The 23,503-nt window shown below is 47.1% G+C and overlaps 1 long non-coding RNA gene across 1 annotated transcript; it reads right to left on the minus strand.

Annotated features, from left to right (window-relative positions):
* Positions 1-3,023: 3,023 nt before the first annotated feature.
* LOC116244523 (uncharacterized) lies at positions 3,024-11,436 on the minus strand. Its single transcript, XR_004170210.2, has 2 exons — positions 11,338-11,436; positions 3,024-3,506 (listed from the first exon to the last, which is right to left on the minus strand). It is a non-coding gene; the product is annotated as an uncharacterized LOC116244523 (long non-coding RNA).
* Between the last annotated feature and the right edge of the window lie 12,067 nt (positions 11,437-23,503).

Here is a 23,503-nt window from a genome sequence, read left to right on the forward strand (position 1 = left end):
CAATGTTTGTGCGTGCGTGTGAGTGCATATTTATGTGTGTATGTATTTACTGTGGGCGAGGCTGGCTGTAGAGCAGCCCAGAAAATGGAAATCTCTTTGTGCAAATCATGCTTTTGGAGGAAAGGAGAGCCAGGAGACCAGGGATGATGAATTGGCCCTGAACTGCGAAGAAATTTTTTTTTTTTAAGGCAAAACAATTTCAGGGAAAGGGTCTCCAAAAAAGTCCAGTTTTGGGAGGTAGCTCAATTGAATTTCTGGTTTCTGGCTGCTTGCCTGGAGGGCCTCTTGTCACTTCTACTTTCTTCCAACAAGGCAGAAGGTGGAATTGACAGCAGCCTTCCTGCCAGGCTGTTAGAGAAGCAGTGAAGCCAGATGCTTTGCCTCCCTGCTCCCTCCCCTTTGTGCAGCCCAAGAGCTGGAGAGTGAAGTTGCTTAACTTTTCCATCTTCGTTCTCCAGTATTCCTGGTCCTACCCAGCAGAGGTGCTGTGGAATGCAAAAATCAGTGTGTCTGCACAAAGGGGCTCTCAGCTGCTGAGGGATGGGAGCGTGCACGTTGCATGGTATTGTCGTGCTTTTGTCTGCAAAAGTCACGTCATACTTTGTACACAGTGTTTATGCAGAGTTGATGGAGATGAGCTGACACACAATCCCCTCCCCTAGTGCACAACCGGGGCAAATAACTGTGAGATGTAATACATCACGTAATGTTTTCAGAGCTTCCATTCCACTACTTCTAAACCCGAACTCAACCCGTGCTATTTGTGTAACTGCAGAAAGGTTACATTGTAGGTGATACCTAAAATATGATTTCTTCTGCAAGGGCAATACCTTTGGCCCTTCTCTTTTCATTTTTTTATAGTGTTATTGCCTTTAGATGGTAAGAAATTTTAAAAGATTTCTGTTGCTGTTGAATTACCAATTCTATATGCGTCATTTAACTAGATAATTTGCTGACTCAGAAATTTCTGTGTAATCAAATTTGTTGGCTGTTTTAACATTCATAAATGCTGGTTAAAATGATGTGGAGAATGGGCTCCTCTATGTAGGTTCAGTGCAGTAGCAAGGTAAGGTTGTCTAATGTTGTTTCTTGAGGTCTGACCTGCACCAAGTTAGGGGTTGTGATTTCCCAGCACACAACCCGCAGAGCTTTTGTTCTCCCTTGTCTCTAGAACCCATTGACTTTGCTGAGGGCATCCAGACGTCTCAAAAGCGGTGAGATCATAGGGCTTTATTAAAATACACACAGCCCTCTTCTCCTCGCTACCCAGAAGTTGCATCACCATCTGTCCAGTGAGTGTTTGTGTTGCTCTTCCTCCTGCCACTGCTCTCTAGGTCCCTCTGCCACCTACCCTGGGAAGGAGAGTTGTGATGGAGGCAGGCTTTGCTCCTTGTTTGGCATGCACTGCTCTTGTGCCAAATCAGGCAGGAATGAACATCAGCCTAGGGCAAACCACGAACATTTGTAGCCTGCAGCAAGGCAAAAAAGGATTGCCCAGAACAGCCTTTGGAAATATTTTAATTACCCTCGGTGAACTGGCAATCAACTAACTTGAGGGAAAGATCACAAGTGGAGACAAAATCTAAGGGGAATTTTATGCTTGGAGTCAAATTTCAGCAGCATTTTTGAAGTGTTTCTAATTGGTATCATTTACAGCCATCACCAAACATCCCCAAATCATAGCAGTTCTGGTGTATGTGGAAAACAATCTCAGTTGTGCACGTCTAGTGCAGCGTTGTGAGGGGATGAATGTGGGGCTTGTCAAAGAGTCTGGATATCAGCCCAACCACCGAGCTCTTTCTGAACAGCCAGATAGTCAGGAGACCTTTTTAATGGACTGTCAATCAAAAAATAAATTTTATTTTTTGTATCTCCATACTTGCAGTGAAAGAACAGCTTGCATCTGCTTGATGTCTTTTGGATCAAGTCATCTGCCAGCCAAAGCAGTCTCTTCTTGCCTGCTTCCAAGAGGCATGAGCTTAAACAACTGGTCTCAGAGTGGGGTATATCTACAGTCTTAGCTGTGAAGAAAGGTGATTATTTCTCCCTAGTAATTCAGTTTCACATAAGGAAATTATCACACACACAGAGGCGTGCACCTTCCTCTGTTCTGTCAACACGCACTGCTAGAAAGATTTATTTCAGTAATAAGGTCCTCGCAGTGAAACTTAACAAAAATGAGGGGGCAAGTTTATTAATTATATATTTTCCAGTTAATGAAACATGATATTTAAAAGAAATAATTGCAGACATCTCCCTTGATGGCACAATTCATTTTCACTAATAAATGGTTTGTGTTTCCTTTTGTTGAACTGATCAGTTACAGAGACAAATCCTGCCTTGTGCTAGGCCCCTCTTATCTCTTTTTATTTGCAGGAGATGAAATGCTCTCCTGTTCAGTGCATGCAGAAGAGACTGGAGCAGAGTTGCTATCTTCATAACAGTAAAACTACAGCGAGATCTGAATTCTTTGTTCACGTTTTGTCGCCTGCTTTGAGGCAAGCAGTGGTGATGAGATCAGACATCAGCCGTAGGGTGAGTACAGATACCACCCACACCAGCTCTACCAGCAGTCTGTATCTGGTTCCTCCCATCCTGTCTGTCCCTTGCAGCCCTGCTGCAGGCCCTAATAGATGCAGAAGCCTTGTTACACAGGACTCAGCTATGTCTTCCCTCAGGCTGCTTCTAAGCAGCCACTTCCATTTATGCTGGAATGTGATGTAGGAGCTCTTAGAACACTTCAGCTCAGCGAGCATTCAAGCCATTTTCAAAACCTGGTCATGGATATACATTATCTGTCCTTGTAGTAACTTGACAGGTTATCTCTTGCACAGGATGTCCAGGTGAGTTCTTGTAGGTGCTGACATTTGTGGAGCAGGGACGTTGGCTGGGATTTTTTTTGCAGTATCACTGATAGTTTTTATGTGCTCCTAACACCTTTCAAGCAGGTTGGAAGATTCTACCTCATGTAGGTGTCCACCTCTCATTTTCTTTCTGCTACCTGAGGTATACTACAGAGCCTGTGACACACAGCTGAGTGATTTTTATTCCTTCCACTTGAGGGAAGTATCTTACAACATTTTATGCTAGTCCACTCATTGCAGTTGACTCATGCCACCTATTCTTGAAATGCAGCCAACAAGGTGAGAGAATGTTTAAAAAAATTAACAGTGTGCAGATAAAACTGAGACAGAAAGTAGAAAGAGAAATGGGATAAAACACCATAAGCAGATGAACTTGGTGTGCCTACTAAACACAAAGCCGTCCTGAGTGACCGTGTGCTGTTCCTTCTTTCAATTTTTTTTTGGTGAGGTTGGTAGGTTCTCCCCATGGTGTTCATTGCAAAATAAGGTGAAGTCATTAGCTCTAATAGCTATGCACACCTCAAGACAGCAGTCCTTCATCACTATGATGTTGATGGGAACTCTTCTAGGAGGTGCTTATCCAAAGGTGTGCCGTAGGGATGAGGGTTAGGTCCAGTCTTCTTTGGTGTTTTCATCAGTGAGCTGGAAGAGGGGGTAAGCAACATGTTAATGACATCTGTGGCTGAAACAAAGAAGGGACAATGCAAAGGGCACTGTGCCAGCCCACCAGAAATGGGTAGGGCTGGGCTGGATCTGCCATAGGCTTTCACTCTGTGTTTGCATTCACTTGGTTTTGTAAGTAAAATGCGGAGTCTGTGCAACCAAAGAAGTGGGTTGGATATTTGTAAGGGCATCTGTTCAGCTAGTGTTGGCTACTTTGCTTTATAACACAGATTTTCAGCAGGCCCATCTTGTGAATATCTAAATGTGTAAGTAGTGGAAGGAGCAAATCTGGATGGAGGCTTGCGAGCCTGGAGGGAGGGAAGTAGAGTGTGTGGGTTGCATGTCTCTTGCTCACGTGTGCACGTCTTCCAATACCTTCCAGACAGATTGTCATCCAAACAGCTCTGACAGCTTGCAGACATCAATCACACAGACTCTGCAATAACTCTGCAAGGTCAGGAAGTGGGATCAGGTGGGGGAAAATCTGTGTCACTTTGTTCCTCCGAGGAGCAATTTGTGCCTGAAGAAGGAGAGGTGAACAGAGGGTAGCAGTGGCTCCTGCAAGAGTGCACATTTGCTGCAGTCAGAACTTCCCTGATGTGCATAGAGCCAGGGATGGGAGCCAGGTCTCATGAACCCCAGTTCTCTGCCTTGACCACTAGAAACACTTCCTCCCCACAGAAGCCTCGCTGTGAAACCACCCACAGGAGAATGGCTTTGTTATTTGGCAAGGAGAGCCAAGGCTCTGCTCTATCCAATCCACAGGCACATTTCTGGGGTTACGTGTTTACTAAAATCTTGGCTTTGCTGGTCTGGAGAGAATAAAAGTTGATTGTTCATCAGCCAGGGATTGGCGTCTCCCTGCCTATATGTGTAAATATCTCTGTACAGCCCTACCAGACCACTGGGAATGTTTGTGGTGTACAGCCTGCTTGTGTTAGAAGCCTTCTCTCTCCTCTGCAGTAAACACATCTCTTGTTACCTGTTCTAAGGCTTTTCTCATCTCTCCTTTGGCTTCAACACCTCACGATAGCTGGATTAATGTATTTATTTAATAATAAAACTTAAAGAGCTAGTTGTTTTCTGCATTACCGTGTCCCAGACACTGCCTGTCTGAGGAGCCGGGTCACGATGGGGTTAGCTTAGAGAAAAGCAGGGCTACTTGGTGTGAGTATCATTTCTGCCAGCCCTGCTGTTCCTGCTGCCTCTTAGCCTTCTCCCAGTAACCCACCTTCTCCTGAGTTGGCAGGAAAGATTGTTGCTGTTCAGGCTGTTCTGACCTTACCAGTTCCATCTCTCACCATGTGGAATGGATCATTTAAAAGGCAGTTCACAGCCCAGGTCTACAGAAAGGACCATATGACAATAGAGAGATGACAAAAGACTACAGCAGGGGGATGGGCTTGCCATCCCTTTTTTCTCCTGTGCACATCCTGCTCGGTGTCACAGTACATGTTTGCATGCACCCATGCACCCATGTCTGAATGTGGCTGTGCAGATTTGGGCACATGGGCTTGTGGGGTGGAGCAGAGCCTCTGTGCACAGCACTACTGCTGCATCGGATCCCAGTTTTGTTTTAAAACAGAAGTAAGAGGTCTGGATTCTGAATTTTGATCTGAAGCATCTGCTGCTCCAGATCTGAAGACAGTCAGCTCCTCACTAGTGCAGCAAAGTGTTCCCCAACCCCACAGCTTCACACACTCAACTGATAGGTCTAATGGAACATTTTGCTGCTTTGGGAGACTTAATGTTATTCAGCTTCCTGGAATCCTGAGTTCTGTGATATCTGCGTGACAGCACTGCTATGAGCAGAAGTCAGTCTAACTGCTTCATCGCTGATGTTTTCCTGTCTGTTGGTTTTACGGCCGAATAATGAAACTCACTTCTCATCACACTCTGACCTTGGCTTTGCAGAGTGCTCAGGTGCATCTTAAAGACTTGGTGTTTCAAAAGCAGAAGTCTGCCACAGCTGTAGCTCAGTGCAGTGAACGGCTCGTTGCCTTGAACAGTTTGTTTCCCTGAACGTGCAATTCTTCCTTTAGGAAGAAGTCTGCATCTTCAAAATTTCTGCCCATAAGACTGAAAACATTGAGACTGTTTTGCACACCAGCAACAGAATGAAGAAAGCACAGGCAATCAGGACCCCAAATAATTATGTTTATCATCTATTATCATCGTGCAGGGCCTGACTGCAAATAAGCACTTCTAGCTGGCTGCTTGCAAGAACAGAAGGCAGGGAGTACCATTAGAGAACCCACTGATTATTTAAAAGGATTAAGTTCACCAGCCAGCTGCTGAACAGCGCAGCAGGGCATTCTCTGGGCTGCAAGCACACCTATTTATTATGTATGTAAAAAACAAGGACATGTCCACTGCTGAACCCTTCTGTGTGTGTGCAGGTATTAGAAGGTTTGGTTTCTAGAAGTAGACTGCTGGGGAAATAACAACCCAGCCCCATTCTGGCTGATCCTGGGAATCTGGAAGGTTTCTAGAAATCTCGAAAAGCCTATCGTTGCTTGAGCCCTTCTCCATGAAGGGGATTCTTCCAAGGGAACTCCCTGATGTTTCCCCTCATGGCTCTGTTTGCTCCTCCTTAGCTTCATGCTGCTCTGGGGACGTATAACCCTGAACAAGGGCTTCAGCACTGAGTTTCCCACTGCTGCACAGTCTCAGGGTGCTTGTCAGAAATGTCCAAGAATCTTCAGGTGATCTCAGTTCAGAAAATACACCCACAACATGTTCTGCATTCTGGAAGGTAAGCAGCAGAAAGCACCTTCTCCTACCCGCATCCTTGCAGCTCAGTCCTGTCTGTCCAACTGCTGCACTACGAAAGGGCCCAAGTATGTCCCGGCTGCAGTGAGTGCTGTGGATTGCTGCACTCAGCCATTCTGTGGAAGATCTTACTAGAAATCTGCTTGAAGGTAGAAATCTTAGGACTGATAGCACAGGAAGAGTTAAAGCCAGATTTTGTATGCGTAGTGAAATTAGTTGGAATCTCACCAAAAGTCTGTGCCTCTTCATCTCTAGAACTTCTGAGATGCTGTACGTTTACTTATTTTGATGTTCAGAGCTATAAAGTGGCTTTCTAAAATTCTTATTTTCCATGATGATCTCCAGATGAGGATGTAAAATCTCTCCTATTGGAGGCCAATCCTGAGGTGTTTCTGTGTGTACAGGAGAGCTATTTCTCATCCTCTGAGTATCTGTCAGTGGGAACTGGTGTTTCTCTTGCAGACACCACCCTCTGCCAAGAACTCTCCTTTATCAAGGCTCTTACGAACTACTTTTAAAATTGGAATGCTTTTTTAGAGCCAGACATTGATGTCAGTGCATTTTTACTGAAATGCAAATTCAACCCAATCAGCATTCCACTCCCACACTTCAGTTTTCCTTCAGATTCTTTTTCCATGGGCGCCCTCTCCTTCTGGCTTATCTAGAGGACTCTGGCAATGCTGTCAAGGCAGGCGATGCTCACCTGCACCCTAAGGGACAGAGCCAGGTACTTCTGCTGTGTGGGTATCTCCTGCCGAGGAGCTGAGGAGAGCTGAGCTCTGTGGTGTGTTCTGTGTCTGGAGAAGTGTCCTGTTTTTACTAAGCAATGGTATTATCCCTGCTGTTTGAAGGCCATAGAGTCCTACAGTCACAGGATAATGCTGTGTGAAAGGAACCCCATGGAGTTTTCAGCCTGGGCTCTTGCTCAAAGCACAACTTCAAAGCTAGGTCCAGTTGGTCTGGGCCTCATCCAGATGGATTTACAAATATATCTCTGTTTATGTATTCCTCTGCCTCTCTCGGCTCCTGTCCAGCTTTTAACCACATTCACTGTGAAAAATGACTGCACAGCGCCTATCTGGAGCTGGGTGCTCAGTAGCTGAGTGGGAAATCTTTTCCAAAATCTTTGCCCTTTTCTGTGCCCAGGAGATAGGAGGCCGGATTCCATCTCACTTAATTTGGCAGTATCCATCCAAACAGATCAGCTTTTGGGAAGGTAGGGCAAACAATACATATATTTCTGGGTTCCATATTAACCCAAACCTTTCTCTTACTTAGAGCTTATGCCCAAAGGAGAAGAGTCTTTCCTGATTTTAGCCTAAGAGGACTTGTTCTTTTATAGCCCTTGGGATCTGGGGTCATTCTAGATCCCTGAATTCCTGGACCAGCTGGTGAAAGGAAGATGAGATGATGGGAGTCAACCAGGGGCTTTTATGGGAGCTGTAGAACCTGGAGGAGGGCGGTGAAGGAAAAGATGCCCAGAAACTAGTGAGCCTGCCTAGGCAGAGGCATATCATTGACAATGTGTTTGCTTCTGTTTTGCATTGGTGAATAGAAACAGAATCATGTTCTGAACCAGATTTTGGGGCAAGATGTCTCTAGGCTGGGGCCACAGTCTGGCTGCTGTGGGGTGAGCACTTGGATTCTAGGGCTGAAGGCTGCTGCTGGCTGCAGTGAGGAAGTTCTGGAGCTGTGGGGCAAAACCTCTGGACTTCATGTAGCATGGGAGGTATAGAACAAAGCCTCAGGTGCTCTGGAACTGTACAATCACAAGAAAAAAGGAGGAGGCCTGTCCCAGAGAGCTCCCCACTGAAGTGTGAGACTGGTGGAGGTGAACAAGGAGCTGTGAAGTGATTCTGACTGTGATCTTGGTGCTGTGCTAATGACTGTCAAGCTTCCTGCAGAAATCACAGCAAAAGATTTTGAAGAAGACAAGTAAGCAGCCCTGTGGGTGTTCTTCCCATTTAAAAGTATGAATAAAGAAAAGCATGACTTCCTTGAAAATCTGGTGGGTGGACTGGTGCTATGAGCTGATGGAACATGGGGGCTGATTCCTTCATAATGAATGAAAGATGGCAGATGGGGAGAGACAAGGAAAGACCTTCAGCATTAATGTAGTATATCTACTTCTGAGACTGCTGGGACGGTGGGTTTTTTTTTTGTTTGTTTGCTTTGTTGGTTTTTTTTTTTTGTTTGTTTGTTTTGTTTTTGTTTTTTTCTTGATACCAAAGAGAAGAGGGAGGATATTTGCCTGAGGGTAATGCAAAATATTAGGTCAGTACAGTTGGTCCTCTGTCTCATCCAAAGCAAAGACCAGTTCAAAAGCACTGAGATAGGATGGTCTCCCTGGTATTAAGGAAGGCAGGATGCTTGGGGCTGTCCCACTTCCTTTTTGCTCTTGTTTTGCAAGAGAAGATGAAGAGAAGATGCCCCTTCAGACCAGTAGTGACTTCACAGCCCTACTTTTTCCCCCAAAGCCTTTCCTTGTACACGCTAACAAGTCTGAGCCTACTTCATGGTGCCTGCAGTAATTGTGCTTTTAATTATGCTCTGTGTTTTTGACCATCTGTTGTGCTCTTTTCAGAATCTGTTTCAGTTCTGATATCCCCTTTGAGATGAAGGGACCACAAGTGCACAAAGTATCCAAGGTGTGGATGAATCATAGATTCTTCTGTTCTTTTTTTCTCATTCCAAATGATTCATACCACTTGATCTGTTTCTTGATGCTTACTGAGCATTAAGCTGACGTTTTCATGGACTGACAGCTATATGTATGTAGAAAAATGAGAGCCCACAAAGAGGAGTGATGTCTGTTGGACAGGAAAAGACAAGGTTTTTGGGGAATATCACAGGAGTCTGAAGGCTGCGTGGAGCCTCCCAGCATGGAGTCCACTTGTGAGAGAGACCAACAGGCAGCTGGTGGTATCAGGAAGATACTGCAACTTGCTGATAGACATGAGAGCAAGCATGCCACACCTCATCTTTGAACAAGAGTAGCAAAATGAAAGGTTAATGAGCCAGAGAGCTTGTTAGGAAGAGAGCAGCTGCAAGCTTGGGCAGGGGACTTGCAGCAATATCTTTCAAGAGGACTACATTCAGGGCTGGCAATAAAATGGGCTGCACAGGCGGATGCACATCACAGATCTGACTCTGATTTGGGTTTGTGTGTGGGTGACATGGGATGCATGCCTGAAGGATGTGCAGGTTAAATGCAAGTTATGTGGTTACCATGTGCGGGTCAGACCCTCCATAACCTTGGGGCAGTCTCATTCCAGGATCCTCTTTTGACTTTTATCAGCTGCTTCTCATCATGTCTTCTCAGCATCCTTTAATGATGCCCTGGACTGCCTTGATGTGACTTCTGCTCTTGCTGTTTTCTTATTCTTGGAGAGTGGTGAATGTAGCTCACCAAATTACTTGAGGGGTTTTCTCTCTTATTCCAGTATTCTGCAGGCAGGTTCCTTTCCAATACAATCCCTTACCTGCAGGGTTAGGTGCTAAGCATCAGTTATGTGAGAGGACTGTAAATGAGGTTCCTTCAAAAACTAGTTCTGTTTTGCTTAAGGCCATAACGGGAAAACTGCTGTGTTTCCATTAAATTCCCTTTGTATCAATCTATAGTACTCACTGTGGGCGAGAGGTGCTAGGATCCCAATGGGCTGCTAATTAATTACCAACCCTACATTCTTTATTGGCAATGCGGGGCCTTCCGTCACTGCCTCTTGATAGTTAATTAGGTGAAAGCCAAGGAAAGGCTCTGTTTCAGTGGTGATCAGTTAACGTTCCTTCTGGCTTTATTCCTTGCAGACACTTCTTGGCAGTGTGAGGGAAAGCCAAGACTGAGCATATGGTTTGTTGCAATCTCTGACCTTCCCAGTGATCTGGGGCAAAGCCAAGCGCCTGGAATTTCCATTGAGTTGCCATTCATAAGCCTACCTGATGCTGTGGAAAGCCTCTGTGCCATTTCTGGGAAAAGAAATCCATGGGTGAAGTGCCAGTTGCTCTTCTCTCGTATTATTACCTACTAGACAAAATGAACAGCTATGGTAGCACAGGAGGAGAAGATGACTTTTTTTTCCTTTTCAGGACCTGGTGGTAAACAACAGCACAGCTCCATTTAAGCTCTCAGGTGGGGACTTGCTGGCCACGGGTGCCCCTTGTGTGGCTCTGTGAAGTCAGGGGCCCATTGGATAGCAGATTGGTTTGCCTGAGGGCACACTTCTACGAGCCACACATGCAATCTGTTGAGATCTTAGTCATCATCAGAGGAAAAAGCACGTTTGGGATGAGTTTGGAAACTCTCCAGCCATTCTAAGTGTGAAATCTGCAGCTGGCTGGCCAGGAAGAGACCTTAGATAAGCAAAGCGTAACTGCTCATGGCTTGCCAAGATCTGGGTGGGGAAAGCCTTCCTTTGAAGAGGATTTCCCATCTTCTCCCAAGAATTCCCCAGCTGCTGAGCTTTTTTTTTTTTGCCCCAGCCTCGTGGCTACGATTTGTATTTCTCAAGTCCTTGAAGCTCATTGCCCTCTCCAATTCCTCAGAGTTCACTGCAGCCTGGCTCCGGTCACACAGCTGTTTGCTCCTTCATTGGAATCTGCTTTGAATGGAAATGATTTTGACTTTATTTTCCCTTTGCTGTGCAGCCACCTAATTACTTAACATTATACTGCAGCCTCTTCCTATAGCATTGCCAAAGTGCTCGTCAAAGCCTCTCTGCCCCAGCACTGGGGGGGGGGGAGGGATGGATTGTTAGTCTCTCTGTGTTCAAGGTTAGAGATGTTCCCTTCTCTCATGGACTACGACTCTTCCAGACACATCTTTAGCCTTGCCATTCAAGATCAAAACCAGAGGCAGCTGGGAGCGCGTTAGAGTAATGTGCACTCAAAGGCAGCACTTTGTTTCCTGTAAGTGACTATCAGCTGAGCCTGTGATGTGCTGAAATCGGGCTGATTCGCCCCGCAGAGGGGAGCAGCCTGCCTGGGAGCTGGCTGTGGAACAGGAAGGCTGAGCGCATCCCGTGGCATGCTAATGACTGACCTTGTTTCTCTTGCTTCTGCCCTCTGTGTCTGCTGCTAGAAAGGTTTCAGATGGGCGATAGCAGCAAGTGTTTCCATAGAGCAGACTTCACAAAGCTGAGATTCCTCCGGACTGTTGAGGGGCTGTTCTGGAATATCACATACTTAAATACTTGGATCCATTCAATCTTGGGATGGTGGGAGGATTATCTGGTCTCCCTCCTGCCTTGACAAAATAAGGCTCCTAAATCACCATATTTCTCCTGTTTATGCATGTACTGAGTGCCAAAGGCTAATACAGGAGAAACATATCCCCACTGGCAATGATTTCTCAAATATGTGATGTCCTAGAGACGAGGTAGTATGCTGGGCAGAAGGGGATGTGTGAGAAAGCAAGAGGCTCGATTAAACAGTCTGCACTCAGATTTGATGCACGTGCACCTAAGCTGCATGCAGAAAGCAGCTGCTGGGGCCTGGCTGTTCTGGTGTTCCATGCTGCATGCAGCACTGCAGCACTGGGAGGGAAAGCAAGCACAGGACTTGAAGGAGCCAGAAATGGAGTGGGAAACACTGGAAGGGCAGTGGGCAGAGTCACGGGAGCCAGATCTGCTCTTGGATGGCAGCTGTTGCATCCATTTGCTCAGCAGGTATGTTCCTGCCTTCTGAGGAACAGTTGGCTTTTCAGAAGAGAGGGAGAAGAGAACAGAGAAAAAACTGGAGGGAAAATGAGAGGAAATAAAAGGAAATAGAAGACAAAGGAAAAGGCAGCAAATGGCTGGAAGAATTAGACATGGAGAATAGAAAGGACTGTATGTCCCCAGTTGCTTTGAGCACTCAGCAGATCCTGTGGTGTGTCTGCTTTATTACTGACAGAGTTCTCCGTTCTGTCAGCTTGTTTCCTAATTGCTGGTCTTGTAAACTGCTTGATTTATGGCTCTGTTCATCAGTTCTGGCCCTCGGGTATAACATGCTTTTCCTTCCAGGCTGGGAAGTGAATAACGAATTAACAGCCTGCCTTAGGTTCAGTAAGAAGCTAAGCATTCAGGGATCTTTATTGTGATGCACGTGCCAAATCTAACTGCTTAATTTTTACTTCTCATTCACGGATGCTATTCAACGACTTCTTCCCCAGGGCAGCAGCTGTGTCGTGGATGCTTGGTGCCTTTGAAGTGTCCCACAAGCGAAGCCACCAAGGAATGGATTTGCAGTTGGTTTGCACAGAGAACTCAATCTGTTTCCTCACAGCTTGCTTTGGAGCTGACATTGTGTGCCATACACGCTTGTCTCGGACAAACTTCCTTTCAGAGCAGCCGAGGGATGAAGATCAAGGCAGAGAACAAACAGCCGTGCTGAGCCGAAGCTGTGACCCCCCGGTGTGCAAGCAGCCTTCAAGCCAGCTCCTGGCTGTCCTCCCCACATTCAGTGCTGAAAAGAAGTTCGTCCTAGGCCCTGAAGTAGGGTCCCTGGAGTCGGTGCAACTTTCATCCTTTATTGAGTGAATCAAGTGCTTCTGCCCCCACAGTCCTTGGTGGCAATCTTGTGCCTTCTGCACAGCTCTGATCCTTGTTGCTTCATGACTGCACCACTGTGTGCTGGGTTTATGAAGCATCTGGGCCTTGGCACGGTGAAGTTTGTGCATCCCTGCAGCCGTGGACTGTGAAGATGGGAGCTGCCTGTACTCCGAGCATGGGGCTGTTCTCATTGACTAGGACTATGGCCAGGAGGTAATGTCATGTTCATACAATAGCTCTGCAACACCACAGACACACTGCAGCTGAGTCTTCCACACCTGGCAGCATGGCAGAGGCTTCAAAACCTGTGTAAAGGAAGAAAGCTCTCATACAGGACAGAAAAGCTACTGCAAAAGTGCAGTAGCTGTTCTGCAATCATAACTCTGTGCAAGAACTAGCTTGGGACTTGCAGGTCTCAAGCAGTTTAAGCTGACAGGTCCCCTCAGGACTTAGCAGTCCTGCCCTTGAACAGTCTCTTAGGATGCTGCTGCTCCCTGTGAGCTGCTTTGTTGCTGCAACATGAAAGGGGGAATTCAGGAGAATGGCTTTGTCTGTGCCCTCTGCTTGCTGCTATAGGAACAGGGGGCTCAGCTCTGTCTCACAAGAGGCCATGAGTGAAAGAAAGAGCTTGGAAAGTCACGTGGAACATTAACATAAAGGCCCCTCAGGTGCTGTAAAAAGTGTGTTAGAGGGAAAATTTTAGTGCAATTTTAGTCCTGATCGGTCCTCACTTGTCTGCAGGAGCTCAGCATGCTTGGGAGCTCTGCTGGATGCTTTCTTTCTTCTGAGAATCCTACAGCAGTGAGTTGCTGCTGTCTGGTTTTTCTTCTTAGGGCATATGCAGTAAAGCAAAATAAACTATACAGTACAGTGCTTCTTTCTCAGTAGCATTAGCAGTGCAGCTTGGTTAGGTAGCCATGGTCATCCTTTGGTATGCTTTGTCTCTTAGGGGTCTGCAGGTGCATACTCACACACCATGAAAACCACCTGCTGAGCAACCAGGCCAACTGGCCTATAGAGCTGTAGGTCTTCTGGCTGTTGGCCTTGATGAACAGTCTCATTAAAGCACACCCAAACAGGGGGCTATGGCCATGTAGTCAGCTGTCTGCTATGCAGCTGGGGGCTCCCAGGGAGTGCTGGCTGTAGTCATTTGGTTGTTCGTGCCAAGGATTCCAGGATCCAAGAGAGGAGATTAAAAAAAAAACCAAACCCACTGAGAATATTAACTACTAATTGCTAAATAACTGAATATATGCACAAAGTTCAGGTGTTATTACTTACTGATAAAAAGGTTCAGGATTGCCTTTGGTTCCCTGTGTGCACGTGCTCACACGCATGTAGAATCCGTCGTGTTTCCTAAACTATGTGATGGGCAAAATGATGCAAACAGAACAAAGGCAGCAGGTTCAAGGTCCTGGCCATATCTGACATCTGGCTGATCTGAGGTGGTGAGCCAGCAGCAGAGATCAGAGGAGCAGAAGCAGACCTGGGATGTGTGACTGGGGCAGGTAGAGTTGATGGCTGCACCCTTCTTCCCCTCTTGTGCAAAGATTGGAGCAGTTTCTAATCTGGGAGCCACATCACCTCCTATCTGGGTGCTGCTGTGGGTGGCATCACAGCACAGCCAACTTCTCTTTGAACACGTTCTAGAGCTCACAGTATACAAAGGGCTTTAAATGGGATCACGGTTAAATATCTCTCTTTAAACTCCATATTCACACGGCAAGATCCTCTCTGTCACCTCTGACCTGTTCCTGCCTTGCTGCTGGTATGTATCTAAGTGCTACAGCATTCAATCACTTTCCAGACAATTGAACAGGAGCCGCTCCAAATACCCTCACTTTCCCTCTCCCCTGCCCTTGGGGAGGAATTACCTGGAGCAGGTTGTAGCCGTGTGTGCAGTAATGACTGTATCAGTGAATTTAGCTCCCATTGCCTGGATGCAGGTAAAAAAGCTGCTAAGGCGAAATCTTACAGCTGAAGATGTGATCAGAGGAGCATCTGATCCATCTTCAGAACCTTTTTTTTTTTGTTTAAGTTACTGTATTTCAGCAAAAGGTTACTGCCCCTCTGCTGTCACTTCCTTTCCTGCAGCGCAAGTAAGTCCTCATGCTTCTGTTCTGTACACCACAAAGTAAAAGAGGGCTGTGTGAAAACCCTGCTGGCACAATCTGCTTGCTCTGAGGATGCTGAGGTTGAGGACCTGACCTTTCACAGGAGTCAACTTCAATGTGCACATCCTGAAGTCGTGATGGTCAGCCCTGTGACAGTGCAGCCTCAGTGAGCACTTCTGTCTGTACAGTTGCCTATAGCAGATGTGAAGGCATGAAGCTGGTTTTCTACGGAGCAGATGAGCCATGGGTTTGTGCATAAGCCATGGGAAGTGCTTTGATTTTCAGCTCAACCAGGACAAAAAAGGCTCCTGGACCTCGTGCCAGTTGGGCTCTCTTACAGCCAAGTGCCTTCCAGACGTGGCTTGATGTCAGCACTGATCTGACCACAGCCCTGTCTTCCCAGCAGCAGGACTAAGCCAGGCTGATCTCCAGGAGCAGGATGGTAAAAGTGAAAGACTGCAAGCTGGAGGGAGAAGCTGGTGGCAGCCCCCACAAGCAGTTGGGTGTTTTCCAGCTCTCTCCCACTCTCTGTTGCAATTCTCAGCTTGCTTGGAGTCAAGGACATGCATAACTCACTGTCTGTCTTTCTCTCCCCCACACAGCGTGTACAGGGATGTGCTCTACTTTGGAAGTGAAGGTTACCTGCAGGTTGACAGAGCCTTCTCTGGCCTTTGTGGTGATGGAAAGATTCATGTGGCTTTAGTCTGTTGAGCTGGCTCTGAGCATTGCGCCTTCAGATGCCCGGATCCTCCCTGCAGCTCAGGAGCAGATGCAAAAATTGTAGACCCCCAGCAGAGCAAAAGTCCAAAACTGGCAAATGCTCTGCTCTGCACAGAGCCAGCTAGGAGCGTGCCACCTCTTCTATAAGGAGACACAAGGCGGGGGTGATCTGCAGCCATCCCTTCTCTCTGCTTGCAGCTCCAGCTCCCTGAGCAAGTCCCCAGGAGCACAGAGCCCTGCTGCTGGCGTGGAGATGCCAAGTCCGGGCAAGGCAGGCATGGGGAAAGGGAGGTGACTTTTCCTCTTGGTTGCTTTGATCGTTATTTAGGTAACAGGGGGAAGAAAGGAAGTTACTGTTTAGTTGAGGGCTTGCGTGTCCTTTTGGGGAAGATTATGTTTGCCTTTGGCACGGAGGAGTTATTGTGTACTGGCAGTTCATTTTAATTAGTTGCTGTTTCTTTACCGTGGCTCCATTTAGCCAGAGAAGAAATTTGTGGAAGGAGAATTTTGAAAAGAGAATGAGAAAAACAACAAAACAAAGCCTAGGTCTGGGCTGGGATTGGGAGCTGTGCTTCCACTTACCAGGAAAAGCATTTCTCACAGAGGCAGAGGAAGTGCCTCATTGCTTTCTCTTCCTTGCCTCCATGTTCAGGGAATGAATGAGGGAAGCATCTCCCTGGTGGGATTAATGGCAGTATGGAGATGAGCTGAATGTATAATTCCTGGAGGAAGGAGATTGTACCAGCATCTGTGTAGCCCTATGCCTATGAGTGCTTTATTGTTTTCTCCCTTATGAAAACACCCAAAGAATTTTCTCCTCTAACTTCTGCCCATGAGATTGAATTGGATCAGATGGGAGCTGGGCAAGCTGGGATGACTCAGATAATTGGTAATTGTGAGGGTATTTAGGCACTGTTTATCTGACTTTAGTTAGAATTAGGCATTAAGCAGGAGCTGAGCCTAGGACAGAGGGTCTTTCCCTCCTGCTCCTTTGTATCCATCCTCTTACATCCATCTTTATTTTTTTGCAGTCTCCTGGCGAGGGGAGCAGGAGTGGGATTCCTTCCTTGTTGTCCCAGCCGTGTGCCCAGGCTGCAGCTGTCCTTGCCTTGATCAGCCCCCTCTCACCCTTGGAGCTGCAAGGTGACAGTCACAACAGCCGGGGAGCAGAACAGGCAGCTGGGCTTTGGCAAGTGACAGGTCAGGGCAGGGCTGTCTTTGTGCAGGCCATAAGGACAGGAGCCCTCCTGCCACAAAGAGATTTCTCCATTAAAGCTGCACGGGGCTCTCCAGCCTGTGTTTTCAGGCTGGCGGCACTTGCTGGCAGCCTGTTGCCCGTGGAGCAGGGCTCTGTGCCTGCTGTCTCCTCTATTCTCTCCGAGGGCACCTCCCTGCTGTTCGGGTCCGAGTGAGCTCGGGGTCACTCCCACTTCAGGCCTTTTTCCATTCCCTTTCCAGCTCCTTAACAAAGGTGTTGAGGGAATTTATACCTCTGCCTGGTAACAAGGCAGATCAGTGAGATGCTGTCACGGTTTTGTGAGGGCTCCATAGATTTTTATTGCTTTTCAGTCCTCGGGTTCCCAACCTTCCTTTGGCTTGTAAATTGCCCACAAGATGCAGACACAGCTCCTATTCTGTGAGTTCCTTTGATGATTTTATTTATATCTCTTGCTTTGTCTTGTCTTTTATTACAGGGAGACTGCAATTATTATCCCATCAGCTTCTATTTAGCCTGACAGTACAATGCAACACGCAGTGTCCAACCTTCCCTGCCTCTGTGTGCACAAGCGAGCAGCTATTCTTGAGGGGAACAAAGGCGCTGGCAGTTTTAGAAAGGGACACAGTGCTAAAGGGCAGCCTGAGAGGGTTCAGCAGCGCCAGCAGAGCGGAGCTGTGGTGTGGCTGAAGTGGCCAGACATCCCAATTTAGTTGTGATGCTCCTGATTTTGTCTTCTCGCCCAAAGCAGATTTTAGGTTGTCGCTCTTTGAGTGGGTATACTCTCGTGGCTAGAGCAGAGGCAGGGCTCGTGCCTTTTTCCCACTTTTCAGAATGATTTCTCCCTCCTATAAAATGGAAATTACACGTGTGAGATAGATAAAACAGCCTTTTGCTTGGGGTGCACAAAGCCTCAGTGGGAACACAGGAGGTGTCTGTATCGAAGAGAGCTGAAAAACAGACCAGAGTGATCTGAAATGCTGAGTGGTGTGGTTGGCACGGCTGAAGGAAGGGATGCCATTCAGAGGGACCTCGAGAGGCTGGAAAGGTGGGCCTGGGTGAACCTGATGAGGTTCAACACGGCAAAGTGCAGAGTTTGGCACTTGGGCCGGAGGAATCCCAGGCATCCCTACAGACTGGAAGGAGCGGTCCTTGAGAGCAGCACTGTGAGAAGGACCTGGGGGTCCTGATAGATGAAAAACTTAACATGAGCCAGCAGTGTGCCCTTGAGGCTCGGAAGGCAAATGGGATCCTGGGCTCCATCAAAAGAGGGGTGGCCAGCAGGGACAGGGAGGTGATTGTTCCCCTCTACTCTGCTCTTGTGAGGCCCCATCTGGAATACTGCGTCCAGGTCTGGAGCCCCCAGTACAAAAAGACAGGAAGCTGTTGGAGAGGGTCCAGAGGAGGGCCACGAAGATGATCAGGGGACTGGAGCACCTCCCCTATGAGGACAGGCTGAGGGAGCTGGGCTTGTTCAGCCTGGAGAAAAGAAGGCTGTGGGGTGACCTCATTGCAGCCTTTCAGTACCTGAAGGGAGCCTACAAACAGGAGGGGAATCAACTCTTTGAAAGGGTAGATAACTGCAGGACAAGGGGAAATGGTTTTAAGTTGAGGGAAGGGAGATTTAGGTTGGATGTCAGGGAGAAATTCTTTACAGAGAGAGTGGTGAGGTGCTGGAACAGCTGCCCAGAGAGGCTGTGGATGCCCCGTCCCTGGAGGTGTTCAAGGCCAGATTGGATGGGGCCCTGGGCAGCCTGGTCTAGCATTAGGTGGGATGGTTGGTGGCCCTGCGTGTGGCAGGGGGGTTGGAGATTCATGATCCTTGAGGTCCCTTCCAACCCTGGCCATTCCGTGATTCTGTGCTTCTGTGATTCTGTGAAATATAGAGTGGGTGCTGAGAAAGCGGCCAGTAATGCTTCCAGAGAGACAGCCTCCTGTGCTGGAGCTTCCAAGGAGCAGTTTTGGATATAACTGGTTTGTTTTGTGGAGGGCCTGCTCAGAAAAAGGTGCTTGCATGCACAACTCTGTAGAAATTATGGTGACTGAAAGCCTTCTGAACAAGTGTGATTTAGGGCAATGTTTGGTGGTAATTTCAGGCCCTATCCCATCCATGACACTGGACTCTGTATGGGGGATATCAGTTTCTCTACTGGCTGTTCTACCACTAGCAAACCTGCAAGGCTGTTTTCACTCTTTTCCTTCATGTCTATCAAAAAGGCTTATTTGTCCTGTTGGTGCTACAGGCCCAGGGATGGCACGTTGCTGTTACTGAGCAGTGCTGGCAATGAGCTAAAGGGATTTTGATGAGATTCAACACCAGGTGAGTGGAAGCTCCAAGCGTTTAATCAAAGCGTTTGTACACTTTGCTTATTTCTGTCATTGTCTCATTTCTTCATTGACACCTGGTTTTGGCAGTCTTTAACAGTGTAGCTCTCTCTCTGACCTTCTCCAACCAGTTAATGACAGTGCAGCAAAGCTTCTGGGCCAGCATCCCGGTGCAAGTGTCAGTGTGGCCCTTCTGCACTGCTTTCCTCTCTTCTCCCTATCAAAGCCCACTCAGATGCTTTGCAGGAAGCTGCAAGATAGCCCCCATGTGGGCTGTGATGCTCTGAGTTCAGAGGTGTTTCCTCTCCCGTCCTCCACAAATGACTTGTGCTCACTAGCTCACAGCTGATGTGGGGCTCTGTGAGAAATGCAGAGCGTGTCTGGGCAGGAGGACGGGCAGAGTGAGCACCTCTGCCATTGCTGATGCCAGGATGGAAGTGCCAGGAGCTGCAGGGCTGAGCTGGCTGTTAGAACATGGCTCAAGCTGAGGGCTGTTTATGTTCACCCCGCTTTGTTGTTTAAGGAGCCTTCCTGAGAGGGCAGGCTCACTGCTTGAGTTGCAGTTCTGCTCAGGTGTGCTAACTGAAAGTGAGCTGGGATGGTACTGCAACCCTGTCCTATGTCAAGAGAACACAGCTCAGTTCTGCATGGCTTTGGCTCTCCCATGTTTAGAAGGTGAAGCTAAAGGAAAGAGCTGTAACTCAGAGTTTGATTCCAGTGGGTCTCCCATTCAGAAGCCTTGATGAGGTGGTCAAGTGAGCTCTTCTTCCCTCTTCCACCCCGGCTGCACCCCAGCTACATTCATACTGGCTGTGAGTGACTACTGTGATAAAATTGCTACTAAATCCTGTCAGCTCTGAAACAGGAACTACGAGGGTTGGTCTTTGCATCAGACATGTAATTACCTGTCTACAAAACCATGAAAATGTAGAAGGGGAAAAAAGACAGAAAAGCAAGATCTCTGTCAAATGAGAAAAAACCTATCATTTTCCCCATTTTTCCCCCCCTCCATTCACAGCAGCACACAGCTGGGTTTAATCCAGCTAGGAACAAGCTCAGGGGTCAGACTGTCTGATAAGCTACCTTATGGCTACTGACCCTCAAACCTGTATCAGAACGTAGGACTTTTTGTGCGAAAACCCAGGAAAAATTCTCAATTTGGTAAGGGCTTAGAAGCAGAAAAATCCATTTCCTGTATCAGAAGAAGGTCTTTTGATGGTGAATGAATACTGAATTGCAATCAGAATGCCAGTGCTATTTGTTAAATGCAAGTTACTTAAATAATTCATTTTTCACTAATTATACAGTACGTGGCTAGCTTCAGTGATCGCATGTAATGAAAGGTGAATGCCTGCTGCAGCATTGTCGTGACTTTGATGATGCTGATTGAGAAGAGACTGAAGATTCCCTGGTAGTCCACAGTTAGTCAAACCTGGAGTGCCATGCGTATCCTGTGCTCGGAGCCAGACCTAAACATCCACAGCACCTCCTCGTTTCCTAGGGATCTTTAGATTTGACTAAGGTCCCAAATTATCAAAGCTTCTGCCTAATGTTAAATGTGTGTTTAAAACTGTTTGAAGTCAATGATGCTTAAGTATGTGCTTCAGCTTTAGTCATACCCTTGAGAGTTGTGCTGAATGGAGGCTGCTGGGTAGTGAGGGATAAGCCTAGCTGTCTCCTCTTCCTCCCCCAGGACACCTCTTACCCACTCCATTAGCTCACCCAACGCAGCGGGCTCGGAGCGCCTCGGTGGCTGTCATGGTTAACTTTATTTCATTTAAAACACAATAGGCGAATCTTTAAGAGTTTGAAAAGTTTCTTCCCCTCTTAGAAACTAAATGAGAGGAGGAAAAAAAATATCATCTCTGGCTATATTATTTTACTGTGCCAAGCAGTGGGGAGGCCTCACAGAGCATTACTGCGCAGTGGAAGAGACTTGGTTTTCTGTGCTTGCTTTAATGAACCTTTGTTCTACCTCTTAACTGTGACCATTTAATAACCACTTGACTCACTTTGCCCTCAGCAGGATGTTGCATGTAGCTTCCCAGTGCTGAGGAACAGTTGAAATTAAAAATGTAATTTAATGATTCAGCTGGTAACAGACAGATTAGCCAATAGCCTGCCTGTGGAGCGGACCTTCGTAAGCATCGTTCTATCCAAGAATGCTTCCTTAGACAAAAATTAACTTGCTGCTGTATGCGCTAAGCTCCCAAGTCATCTTTCTGCACTCTTTAAGTGCTTTGTGTAGAATCTCTACTGAGTATTTAGCCAACAGCTAAATGAAAATGTGTGCTTGTAGCCCAGAAGGCCAACCGTATCCTGGGTTGCACCAAGAGAAGTGTGACCAGCAGGGTGAGAGAGATGATTCTGCCCATCTGCTCTGCTCTCATGAGACCCCACCTCGGGTACCATGTCCAGTTCTGGACCCCCCGACTCAGGAAGGACATGGAGCTGTTAGAGTGGGTCCAGAGGAGGGCCACTAAGATGATCAGAGGGCTGGAGCACCTCCTCTATGGGGACAGGCTGAGGGACCTGGGGCTCTTCAGCCTGCAGAAGAGAAGGCTGCAGGGGGACCTTATAGTGGCCTTCCAGGACCTGAAGAGGCCTACAGGAAAGCTAGGGAGGGATTTTTTATAAGGGCAGGTAGCAACAGGATGAGGGGAAATGGCTTTAAACTGGAAGAGGGTAAATTTAGACTAGGTTTTAGGAAGAAATTCTTTACTGTGAGGGCAGTGAGACACTGGCACAGGCTGCCCAGAGAAGCTGTGGATGCTCCTCCCTGGAAGCACTCAAGGCCAGGCTGGATGGGGCTGTGAGCAACCTGGGCTGGAGAGAAGTGTCCTGCCTACAGCAGGGGGTGGAACGAGGTGATCTTAAAGGACCCTTCCAAGCCAAACCATCCTGTGATTCTATGAAAGAACATTATTTTAATGTAAAGAGTGGTTCATACTCTTACGTAGGAAGCAGATTTAGGTATCCCTGCACAGAGGATCCTCTTCTTCAAAGAGGAGTTTGTCTTCTCTTTGAAGAGTTCAGGATTTAAACACAGAAGGCAGACAGGAGCAGAAAGAGGATGGCTGTGAGAGGAAGTCAACACACAGCTGGAATGACACCCCAGGCTGCTGCATCAGTACGAGTCCTTGTGGGCTTTGCTTGGTGTCTGAACAGCATTCAGATGTGAGCAAACACGATACGGAAGGAAGCTCATTATTATCTACAAGAGCCTTTAAAAAACAATCTCGTAGAGGAACTGAAGAGGCCTCCTGAGCTGCTACTTGGGTCAGGAGAAGAGATGCCTGGGAAAGACAGGAAAGGAAGAGAAAGCTTGTTCTGACTGCGTGTCAGTGGACTTCATTTCACTGGACTTCAGCTCGGTGCCTGCAAGGAAGTTTTTCCTCCAAAAAAACCCGAGAAACTATTGCACTGAAAGCCCTGCTAGAGCAAGATCCCTCAATGTGATTTTAAAGTCTGTTTAGCCTATAGGCCCCAACCAGACAGTGGAGCAGGGGAAGTGGAGGTTTAATTTGAGAGAAAATTCTCTGTGGCCCAGAGGAAGGAACAACAGGTCTTTCTGCCTGGAGAATGAAATCATATTCATTGTACCTGAGTCTCCTGTCAGACAGGGGTAGGACAAGAAATGATGCATTTGAATTGGGGTGGGAAAAGATTTAGGTTACATGTCAGGAATTTCTTCCCACAGTGAGAATAGTTTATGGAAAAGCCTTTTTTTAAAACTAGTTTTGTTTGATGTAGAAGTTGGTGCTGTGGTTGGGAACTGTGAAGGAAGACCTTCCTGCTGTTCCTGCTCCACGCTGTCCTTACACAAAGTGCTTCATCAGGGCCACAGAAAATCAGGTCAGACAAAAGCTTATTTTGAGTGTCTCATACAAGGCTTAATTCTTTCTGCTGAAGCCTCTGAAATAAATCAAGTGTCCTTGACTGTAGCAACCCTCTTTGGAGAGAGAATTCTTTCACCAGTTGTACCACACCCTCTGGTTCATTCCTAAAATGATGCAGAAATGTGTACGCTCCATCACAACAGAAATCATAACGGGAGGCAAAGATTCCAGATAAACACTGTTCTTAGGGAGGTCTTTGGGCTGCCTTCATTTACAGCCAGTTTGCAGCTGAGTTTTTTAGAAAGAACAAATTTACTGTAATAGGTGTGAGTCAGCATGGATATATTGCAGGGAAATCGTGTCAGGCTGATTTGATCCCTTATGCTAATGAAATAACTATCAGTCTAGGTAGCATAAATCCATTTGGTCTTCCAGACTGTTGAGCAAAATTTTGCATGACGGA

Source organism: Phasianus colchicus, chromosome 12 (genome assembly GCF_987193195.1).
Source record: "Phasianus colchicus chromosome 12, bPhaCol1.hap1.1, whole genome shotgun sequence".
Lineage (NCBI taxonomy): Eukaryota > Metazoa > Chordata > Aves > Galliformes > Phasianidae > Phasianus > Phasianus colchicus.